Source organism: Littorina saxatilis, linkage group LG9 (assembly GCF_037325665.1).
Source record: "Littorina saxatilis isolate snail1 linkage group LG9, US_GU_Lsax_2.0, whole genome shotgun sequence".
Classification (NCBI taxonomy): Eukaryota; Metazoa; Mollusca; class Gastropoda; order Littorinimorpha; family Littorinidae; genus Littorina; species Littorina saxatilis.
The window spans coordinates 57,972,862-57,984,003 of NC_090253.1; the positions used below are offsets into that span (position 1 = coordinate 57,972,862).

The 11,142-nt window shown below is 40.3% G+C and overlaps 1 protein-coding gene across 9 annotated transcripts in view; it reads right to left on the reverse strand.

Moving 5' to 3' along the window:
• The window catches only part of LOC138976595 (uncharacterized), a 10,455-nt gene extending 8,625 nt beyond the window's left edge, over positions 1-1,830 (reverse strand). For 2 of the 9 annotated variants that reach the window (XM_070349454.1, XM_070349446.1), the window contains exon 1: positions 722-793. The gene's annotated coding sequence lies outside the window, so the exon portion shown is untranslated. Of the gene's footprint in view, positions 1-663; positions 683-721; positions 794-953; positions 964-1,533; positions 1,544-1,591; positions 1,618-1,707 lie in introns of those variants that run through there. The other 7 variants (XM_070349447.1, XM_070349449.1, XM_070349450.1 and 4 more) reach the window with 7 other exon arrangements.
• Positions 1,831-11,142: the final 9,312 nt, after the last annotated feature.

Here is an 11,142-nt window from a genome sequence, read left to right on the forward strand (position 1 = left end):
CAAGCTGTCGAACTAACGGAATGAAACTGAACGCAATGTAGTTTTTCACCAAGACAGTACAGCTTCGTCAATCCCCGCGAGAAGGAAATCGCTCACTTTCCACGTGCAAAACCCAGTGAAATTAACACGCCAGAATAGTGCGGTAGCGTATTGTGCTAAGCAGGAAAGCGCGCTTTTCTGTATTCTTGTTAACTTTCGGAGCTTGTTTTGAATACAACCTATCATATCTATATGTTTTTGGAATCAGGAAATGATAAAGAATAAGATAAAATCATTTTTGGATCGATTTCTTACATTTTTATCGTAAGACTAATTAATCTATTTTCGTTAATTGTGATCACATTTTAAGAGTAAACATGACATATGTATATATTTTTAGATTCAGAATGTGATGAAGAATACGATGCAATCAATTTTAAGTCTGTTTGCGAAAAATCGATTTTAATGACAACTTTAATACACCACGACCCTCGTCTCGATTCCCCCCTCTACGTTAAAACATTTAGTCAAAACTTGACTAAAACACGAACACTCCAGCAAAAACACAAGTTATTGTAGGTTTTCAAAGTAGCGTGAGTACATTGTCTAATGCAAGCCAGTCAGAGCTATCAAAATCGAAAGTTTAACCTACCACGGACAAGCTAACAGTGAAAATGTGCTCACCTTTAGTCTCTTGTTACTATTCTTACCACGGACAAGCTAACAGTGAAAATGTGCTCACCTTTAGTCTCTTGTTCCTATTCTTACCACGGACAAGCTAACAGTGAAAATGTGCTCACCTTTAGTCTCTTGTTCTTATTCTTACCACGGACAAGCTAACAGTGAAAATGTGCTCACCTTTAGTCTCTTGTTCCTATTCTTACCACGGACAAGCTAACAGTGAAAATGTGCTCACCTTTAGTCTCTTGTTCCTATTCTTACCACGGACAAGCTAACAGTGAAAATGTGCTCACCTTTAGTCTCTTGTTACTATTCTTACCACGGACAAGCTAACAGTGAAAATGTACTCACCTTTAGTCTCTTGTTCCTATTCTTACCACGGACAAGCTAACAGTGAAAATGTGCTCACCTTTAGTCTCTTGTTCTTATTCTTACCACGGACAAGCTAACAGTGAAAATGTGCTCACCTTTAGTCTCTTGTTCCTATTCTTACCACGGACAAGCTAACAGTGAAAATGTGCTCACCTTTAGTCTCTTGTTCCTATTCTTACCACGGACAAGCTAACAGTGAAAATGTGCTCACCTTTAGTCTCTTGTTCCTATTCTTACCACGGACAAGCTAACAGTGAAAATGTGCTCACCTTTAGTCTCTTGTTCCTATTCTTACCACGGACAAGCTAACAGTGAAAATGTGCTCACCTTTAGTCTCTTGTTCCTATTCTTACCACGGACAAGCTAACAGTGAAAATGTGCTCACCTTTAGTCTCTTGTTCCTATTCTTACCACGGACAAGCTAACAGTGAAAATGTGCTCACCTTTAGTCTCTTGTTCCTATTCTTACCACGGACAAGCTAACAGTGAAAATGTGCTCACCTTTAGTCTCTTGTTCCTATTCTTACCACGGACAAGCTAACAGTGAAAATGTGCTCACCTGCACTCTATTGTTCCTATTCTTACCACGGACAAGCTAACAGTGAAAATGTGCTCACCTTTAGTCTCTTGTTCCTATTCTTACCACGGACAAGCTAACAGTGAAAATGTGCTCACCTGCACTCTATTGTTCCTATTCTTACCACGGACAAGTCCAGAGATGGAGACAGAATGCCGAGTTCAGACCGACAGTTGCCTTTATACAGGGTGATCAAAAAACTACAACCCATAAACATGTTAATAACTCCTACAGCGATTGACCGAATTACTTCATTTATTTTATTTTATTTATTTACGAGGATTTATATCGCGCACGTATCTCACCACACAAGGCGACTCAAGGCGCATGTTACCTATTAATGCCGTGTGAGATGGAATTTTTTTGTACACAATATATCACGCATTCATATTTGTATTACATGTTCTTCTAGTTGCCTTGACACAGAGTGATAAAAAAACTGCAACCCATACAAATGTTAATAACTTCAACATCTATTAACATAATTACTCCATAGATGTGCTTATGTATGACACGAGTGGCATGTAGGTCAAAATTAATGGTCTGAATTTCGTGCACTTTATGAAAAATGTTCCGAATTCGGGGATCGACTCAACAGTACGAGGTTTAACATTGAGCGGTAGCCATACTTCACTGATTTAAACCATCCAGACTTTATTCTTTTGTATTATTTAAATGTCCGAGTATACAAAAATACCCTCTTCCCGCCCCAGCCAATCGGTGACATGAAGACAGCAGTTACAGCTAGTCAGGGCAATAGACCGTTTTTCTCTTTAAGTCATTTGACTACAGCATTCATGAAACAGAACTGTTTGTGTAAAAATTCGGCGTGCTTTTGCTTCAAGGTATGTAGAGTAATACTAATAGTATATGCTCAAAAACAAAATGTGCTTTTAGATTGACTTAGTAAAAATTATTAAATGAAAAATAAGCAAAGCAAAGAATCCAGTTTGTATAAACATTTTACCCACAAAGCAACATTTTGTATCTCTTTAACTGTTAAATCGTTTCAAACAAAACATCTATCAGAATGTCCAAAACAATTCTGAAAAAGTTAAAATTATTCTGATGAATAGTATTGAAATTATCTTGTCATCCGTGAACTAACATGTTTCGATTCAACGCTTTGCTTATTTTTCATTTAATACATTTTTGTTAAAGTCAATCTAAAAGCAATTTTGTTTTTGATCGTATACTGTTTCTCTACATACATTGAAGCAAAAGCACACCAAATCTTAACACAATCAGTTCTGTTTCCTGAATGCTGTGGTCAAAAACGGTGTATTTGAAGGTAGCTCCTGCCCTTAGTTGTGGTGTATGTGTGTCGATCAGTGTGTGTGTGTGTGTGTGTGTGTGTGTGTGTGTGTGTGTGTGTGTGTGTGTGTGTAGAGCGATTCAGAGTAAACTACCGGACCGATCTTTATGAAATTTTACATAAGAGTTCCTGGGTATGATATCCCCAGAATTGTTTTCATTTTTTCGATAAATGTCTTTGATGACGTCATATCCGTCTTTTTGTAAAAGTTGGGGCAGCACTGTCACACCCTCATTTTTCAATAAAATTGATTAAAATTTTGGCCAAGCAATCTTCGACGAAGGTTGGACTTCGGTATTGCATTTCAGCTTGGAGGCTTAAAAATTAATTAATGACTTTGGTCATTAAAAATGATTTGTTTTTAAAACGATCCAAATTTACGTTCATCTTATTCTTCATCAATTTCTGATTCCAAAAACATATAAATATATTATATTCGGATTAAAAACAAGCTCTAAAAATTAAAAATATAAAAATTATTATTAAAATAAAATTACCGAAATCGATTTAAAAACAATTTCATCTTATTCCTTGTGGATTCCTGATTCCAAAAACATATAGATGTGATATGTTTGGATTAAAACACGCTCAGAAAGTTGAAAAGAATAGAGATAAAGAAAAGCGTGCTATCCTTCTCAGCGCAACTACTACCCCGCTCTCCTTGTCAATTTCACTGCCTTTGCATCGAGCGGTGGACTGACGATGCTACGAGTATACGCTCTTGCTGTAAAAATGCAGTGAGTTCAGTTTCATTCTGTGAGTTCGACAGCTTGACTAAATGTTGTAATTTCGCCTTACGCGACTTGTTATTAGGATAAAAGGCATCGATTTCATGTCTCTAGAAATTGTAACAAAACTTGACTAAATATAAAAATCAATACAATGATTAATACCTCCATCCATCACTCTCATCTCCCCTTTCCCTCTCTCTTTGTCTCCGCCTCGCGATACATAAAGCAAGGGGAACAACTAGTATGCTCACCTTCCCAGGCTTTAAACTCATTTCGTGTGAATTATGTATGCAAGCCATTCTCACATTTTATTTGTTATTTATATTAGCAGCTGCATCATAATGATCGTCATCTAAACGCACTTGCTTAGTTTTTGTATTGGTTTTTTTTTTTTTTATTGACACGCAGGAAATACGCGTGTACTTCAAGAAGTCTTTCTGCATATTAGTTTTTTGTAATTTCCTGACATTTATTGTTTTGCGCTGCGTGCTGATATCCTGAGGGGAGATATTATGCTCGCCCACAAATAGCAACAATGAAGGGCTGGTTTAAACCACTTTCCTTAAAGGCACAGTAAGCCTCCCGTAAACCATCACAGATACTGTCAGGCTTTTACACACTGTACAAACACCCTTTCGTCTAAACACTCTCCGCTTGAGAACATCCTAGGTGCCCTATGTAAAGAGCGAGCAATTTTCAAAGAATTTATTTTCGTGGACCCTCTGATCAGCAAATCAGGCGCCTCGTTTTGGTGCTAGAACTAACTTTTAAAATCTATATAATAAATTGACAGCTTCTTACACAAACATTCTTAAATCATAAAAGAATTCTTTTTCCATCAAGACAAGATCAGTACAATTCGAAGTTTTGACAGTTTGAAAAAAGAAAAGTCCGGAAACGTGTCACGCAAACCGTCTTTCTTGTAGCAGACGACGGTTCTGCCGAGCTCCCCTTCCTCTGAACAGTCAACTGTCATCGCTCTAGTTCGTGTGAATCGCAGCCGTTTGTTGCGTTTAGATTCAGAGGTACACAATAACGTGTTATTGCAGATGAGCTTACAGCGAGTCCCATTGAAATCACAAACTGACGACTACATTGGGAAAAAATGAAACTGGATCACACGGGTTCGCGATGGCTCAGGGGTAAAATAAACCACGCAAAAATAAATTCTTTGAGAATTGCTCGCTCTTTACGGAGGGCACCTAGGATGTTAAAAAGCGGTGAGTGTGTAAATGAAAGTGTGTGTGTACTGTGTGTAAAAGCCTGACAGTATCTGTGGTGGTTTACGGGAGGCTGACTGTGCCTTAAAGTACAGCCCAGCACAGCCCAGCAAGTACAGACCTTAAGGCGATGCGTGGCACTAAAATTAAACTTGGAGTATACATGGAATAACCTAGTTTTTTTGTAGTAATTGAAGTGACTTATAACAATGAATGAAAAAATGTGTAAATATTAATGGACACAGATCGCCGTTGCTATGGAAACAGTCGCCATATTGGATTTCTAGGAAACGGTTTTACAGCGACATCATACATCAGAAATACCTGACATTTGGCACAAAGATACACATGACCTTTATCTACAATCAGATATAACGATATTATTACAAAAGACTTCAGTTGAATTTATATTAATTTTTGTAATAAGGATTAATCAATTTCTAACCGCATATCCATTAATCCTTATTTCAAAAATTAATATAAATTCAACTGCAGTCTTTTCTCAAAAAATCGTTCTTTATGATTGTAGATAAATCTCATGTGTATCTTTGTGTTATATATATTAAGCATTTCTGATGTATGATGTTGCTGTAAAACCGTTTCCTAGAAATCCAATATGGCGCTGTTTAAGCCAGTTTCCATAGCAACGGCAGTCTATGTCCTGTAGTATTCACATATTTTTCATAAGTCACTTCAATAACTACCCAGAAAACTAAGTTATTCCATGTATTCTCCAAGTTTAATTTTTATGATTTTAGTGGGACGGGCGCTGTGGCGGGATGGTAAGACGTCGGCCTCTTAATCGGAAGGTCAAGAGTTCGAATCCCGGCCGCGGCCTCCTGATGGGTTAAGTGTGGAGATTTTTCCGATCTCCCAGGTCAACTTATATGCAGACCTGCTAGTGGCGTATCCCCCTTCGTGTGTACACGCAAGCACAAGAACAAGTGCGCACGGAAAAGATCCTGTAATCCATGTCCGAGTTCGGTGGGTTATAGAAATCAATCAATCAATCAATCAATGACCCTTATATCGCGCATATTCCGTGGGTACAGTTCTAGGCGCTCTGCAGTGATGCCGTGTGAGATGAAATTTTATACGGCCAGTAGATTGCAGCCATTTCGGCGCATATTTACCTTTCACGGCCTATTATTCCAAGTCACACGGGTATAGGTAGACAATTATTAACTGTGCCTAAGCAATTTTGCCAGGAAAGACCCTTTTGTCAATCGTGGGATCTTTAACGTGCACACCCAATGTAGTGTACACGGGGGGAGGGTTCGGACACCGAAAAGAGTCTGCACACAAAGTTGACTCTGAAATAAATTTCCGCCGAACCTGGGATCGAACTCACGCTGACAGCGGCCAACTGAATACAAATCCAGCGCGCTACCAACTGAGCTATATCCCCGCCCACGAAACACGAAAATACCCAGCATGCTTCCTCCGAAAGCGACGTATGGCTGCCTAAATGGCGGGGTAAAAACGGTCATACACGTAAAATTCCACTCGTGCAAAAACACGAGTGTACGAGGGAGTTTCAGCCCACGAATGCAGAAGAAGAAGAAGAAGAAGATGATGATGATGATTTTAGTGCCTCACATCGCCTTAAAGTGCAAACCCTTTTGTATATCACTTTAAGTGGTTCTTTCTTTTTCTTCTGCCGCTGGAACTCCCACGTACACACCTGTTTTGCACGAGCGGGTTTTTACGAGTATGGCCGTTTTTCCCTGCCATTTAGGCAGAACTGATGTATATGTTACTTGTCCGGAAAACGATTTTGATGGACATGTTTTCATTGTCATTACTTTTTTATATACATATTCGCGTGCGTGCCCGCGCATAAATTATACACGTACACGCACGCACCCGCTCTCTCAGCTACCGCTTTTTGAACCTCGTGAAAAGCAAAATATACTCGAATAAGAGAAAAAATGTTTATGTACAATACAATACAATACAATACAATACAATAACTTTATTAATCTCTAAAAGAGAAATTGCATTGCTGAGCGACATATATACACCAGCTTTCTCATAACAAGATGCCACAAGGAACTTAGTCGATAAATATCGACAGGGGGCCGACAAATGGTTTAAATGGGAAATGTGTGTATATGGGTGTGGGTTTGAAACAAACAAACAAACCAACCCATGTGAACCCCGGGCCGCAGGCCTTCGATGTAGTGATTGAAAAAAAAGGATGTTCTCAAATGGTTCAATTCTCATTTGGTCTGATTCTCAAATGGTACCGGTATACTCCCCCCCCCCTGGCCGCAGGCCTAGGAGTAAAATTTTATAGACACTGACCTTCTTCCCAGGGGTCATTGACCCAGTTTTAGCTATGAGAGGTGGTTCGCCCAGAGGCTGTAGAGTATACTGGGGCGGTCTCTTTGATGTCTTGAGAGGAAACTTGGCCAGGGTAGTACATGCACCAGAACTGGTGGACACCAAGGACAAACATGAAATCGAAGCAGTTTGCTTTCAGAGGGAACGGTCGTCAGCAACTCAAACTTCTCTGTTTTCTTTTTTTTAAAAATCTGACTTTCTTTGTGGCCCCCTGACTCCGCCCCCCTCCCTCTATAAGGACCCCCCTCCACAAGGACCGATTTTTGTCAACATTTTAAAGGTCGCTAGAGAGGGGTTCCACTGTATGACCTAACCGCTACTGGCAGACGGCCTCAATCTTCACGCGCAAAGACGAGATTAATAGGTGCTCGGTTTTGGTATTTTGAATTACATTACATTAAACCTTTGTTGGGTTTCATGGTCATGGCAACAGCCATAATAATATTACATGATGTATAATATCATATTTCAGCATATGTGAATTACATGTCATCATACTAAACTGTCATACATTTTTATTCCTACATTATTCTGATTGATCACAACCAAACCTACTATCATTGGACACATCCAAATGCAAGCGCCTGTTCTTGACAATTTAGATCAGTGCAATTTCCTGGGTCGGGCTTTGCCACAGACACTCACGGTTTGGCCTGTAGGTAAAATGTACAATGTATTTTCTGATTTGTGCACAAAAGCTTTTTTTCTTTTTTCTTTTTTTTAACATAACAATGTTTAATGTCACTGTATGTTTAAAAGACCATGGTCATATTTGTAAAAAAAATGTTAAATTAGAAAATAAATAACATTTTGGTTCATGATTTTTCCTACACCTGTGCTAAAGATAAGAAATAAAAATGTCGGGTATATAAGTCACTCAAATACAGCTAGGTATGAATGGCTCGGTTTGAGTTTGTTGCAGTTGACCCTGCACAAAGCGACATATCATGTTTTTGTTGAACAATTTTGACGTCACCCCTCCCATAGGGTGACGTATTTCACAACTTCCTGTGTTACACAAACTCTGTGATGACCAATTTTGACGTCACCCCTCCCATAGGGTGACGGATTTCACAACTTTCTACAGATGAACAATTTTGACGTCACCCCTCCCATAGGGTGACGGATGTCACAACTTCCTGTGTACACAAACTGATGACGTATTTCACAACAAAATGGCGCTGCCCATGGTCAACCTCGAAACTATCCGTATAGAATGGGGGCGTCCTCGCCCCCATAAAAACATCTCTCTCTGTCTTGGTTTCTCTCTCCCCATCTGCCAAACGTGTGAATACATGCACACACACTGTACTCTTCTTCTTCTTCTTCTTCTTCTTCTTCTTCTTCGTTCATGGGCTTAGACTCCCACGTTCACTCATGTTTTTTAGCACGAGTGGATTTTTACGTGTATGACCGTTTTTACCCCGCCATTCAGGCAGCAAACGCCGATTTCGGGGGAGGCATGCTGGGACTTTTCGTGTTTCTATAACCCACAGAACTCTAACATGGATTACGGGATCTTTTTCCGTGCGCACTTGGTCTTGTGCTTGCGTGTACACACGAAGGGGGTTAAGTCACTAGCATGTCCGCACATAAGTTGACCTGGGAGATCGGAAAAATCTCCACTCTTAATCCACCAGGCGGCAGCGACCGGGATTCGAACTCACGACCTCCCGATTAGGAGGCCGATGTTTTACCACAACGCCACTGCGCCCGTCACACACTGTACATCTCACGCACATGGGGAATCGAACAACACGCACTTACACACATTAACATTGTCAATTATACGTATTCGCCTACATGAATACACGAACACGCACGAACCCACCTCCCCCTCCATAAATCAGAAAATAATAATGCTTGAAAAAGAGAATAGTTGACCGTTATATTTTTCGTACCGTTTGATTCATATTGGATTTTGCGTCGTACAGAGATATTTTTATGTCCCGTTTCTTCGACTTTTACAAGGGATAGACTCAAGCCTTAAACGCGGCACTGTTATCTGGACACTTTTGGTACGAAAAATATTACGTTACTTGCAAACTACTGGCGCACTATTTACAGACTATACCATTACTAGCAAACTACTCGCGCAGTATTTACAGACTATTACATTACTAGCAAACTACTGGCGCACTATTTACAGACAATAACATTACTAGCAAACTATACTAGCGCACTATTTACAGACTATAACATTACTAGCAAACTATACTAGCGCACTATTTACAGGCTATAACATTACTAGCAAACTATACTAGCGCACTATTTACAGACTATAACATTACTAGCAAACTATATTGGCGCACTATTTACAGACTATAACATTACTAGCAAACTATACTAGCGCACTATTTACAGACTATAACATTACTAGCAAACTATACTAGCGCACTATTTACAGACTATAACATTACTAGCAAACTATACTAGCGCACTATTTACAGACAATAACATTACTAGCAAACTATACTAGCGCACTATTTACAGACTATAACATTACTAGCAAACTACTGGCGTACTATTTTCAGACTACATGCAACATCGCTAGCACAGCGAGTTTACATTGATTGTACCACACCGGTGACACTGTGACGGTTCCCCTACGCTTTGTGTTCGGTGCCCTGACCCTTTGTGTTCGGTTCCCACTCGGTTCCCACACGCCAAAATTCGCGGACAAGATCGAGGTACTGTCACCCAAAACATCCATTTATGGTAGTATTACGCAATGTTGCTCTCTGAGAATGGTCTTGTTAGATCTGTGAGTGTTTACACTACATGCCTAGGTGCTGTTGGATTGAAGGTTTTTGATATTTTAGCCGTTATTAGGTAGAATGCCTTCCACTTTACTGCAAAACTGCATAATTCGTAGCATCGGCAAGAAATATCCTACCAAAAAATGCCTGCTTGGAACTGTCGTTGGTCCAGCAAAATGTTCAACATGTCTGTAGCAGACAGCCCAAGTTTCAAGATTGTAGGGCCATCCAAACAGCCGTAATAATAAAAACAACAAAAGTAGTCAGTGAAATTGGCTGTGTTCGGTCCCCCCACACTTTTGTGACGTAGGCGTGACGGTTCCCATAATTCATTGTGTCGGTCCCCACTTTCTGTGTCGGACCCCACTTTCGACCTAATTTCTCTGTGACGGACCCCACAACCAGCCTATTTTGTGTCGGTCCCCACACCTTCTTGGATTTATGACTTGCCGGTTACTTGTATCATTGTATTCATTGAATCTAATTGTCTTGGAGTTATTTTTCAGCAAAAACCGGCAAGGCAGCACCTTTTGTGATACCAAGTAAGTCAGATGACATCAGTATGTATGTGTGTGTGTGTGTGTGTGTGTGTGTGTGTGTGTGTGAGAGAGAGAGAGAGAGAGAGAGAGAGAGAGAGAGAGAGAGAGAGAGAGAGAGAGAGAGAGAGAGAGAGAGATTGACACCTTTCCAGATCACTCCGGTTATGCGACACTACCGCGAGCGTCACTACCGCGTGTCACACTACGGCGAGTACGACACTACCGCGTGTAACACTACCGCGTGTCACACTACCGCGAGTACGACACTACCGCGAGTATAACACTGCCGCGTGTCACACTACCGCGCGTACCACAACCGCGAGTACCATAACCGTAGAGAGAACGCATGCAAACTTACTTCTTGTGAGTTTGTGTTCTAACTTTGATTGGAAGCAACCCATTCTATATGTATTCTGATAGTGTGTTCTGATCGTTTTGAGTTCTTGGTTAGCGCCGCCATGACAAACAGTGAATTAGTGTTCAGAGAACAGACCAGGCCTTTTTGTTTTATATTTCAAGGAAACATTTCAACCTTTGCCTTCAGCCATGGAAGTCATAAAATGACACGCGGTAGTGTTATACTCGCGGTAGTGTCGTACTCGCGGTAGGTTCTGTTTCCGTAC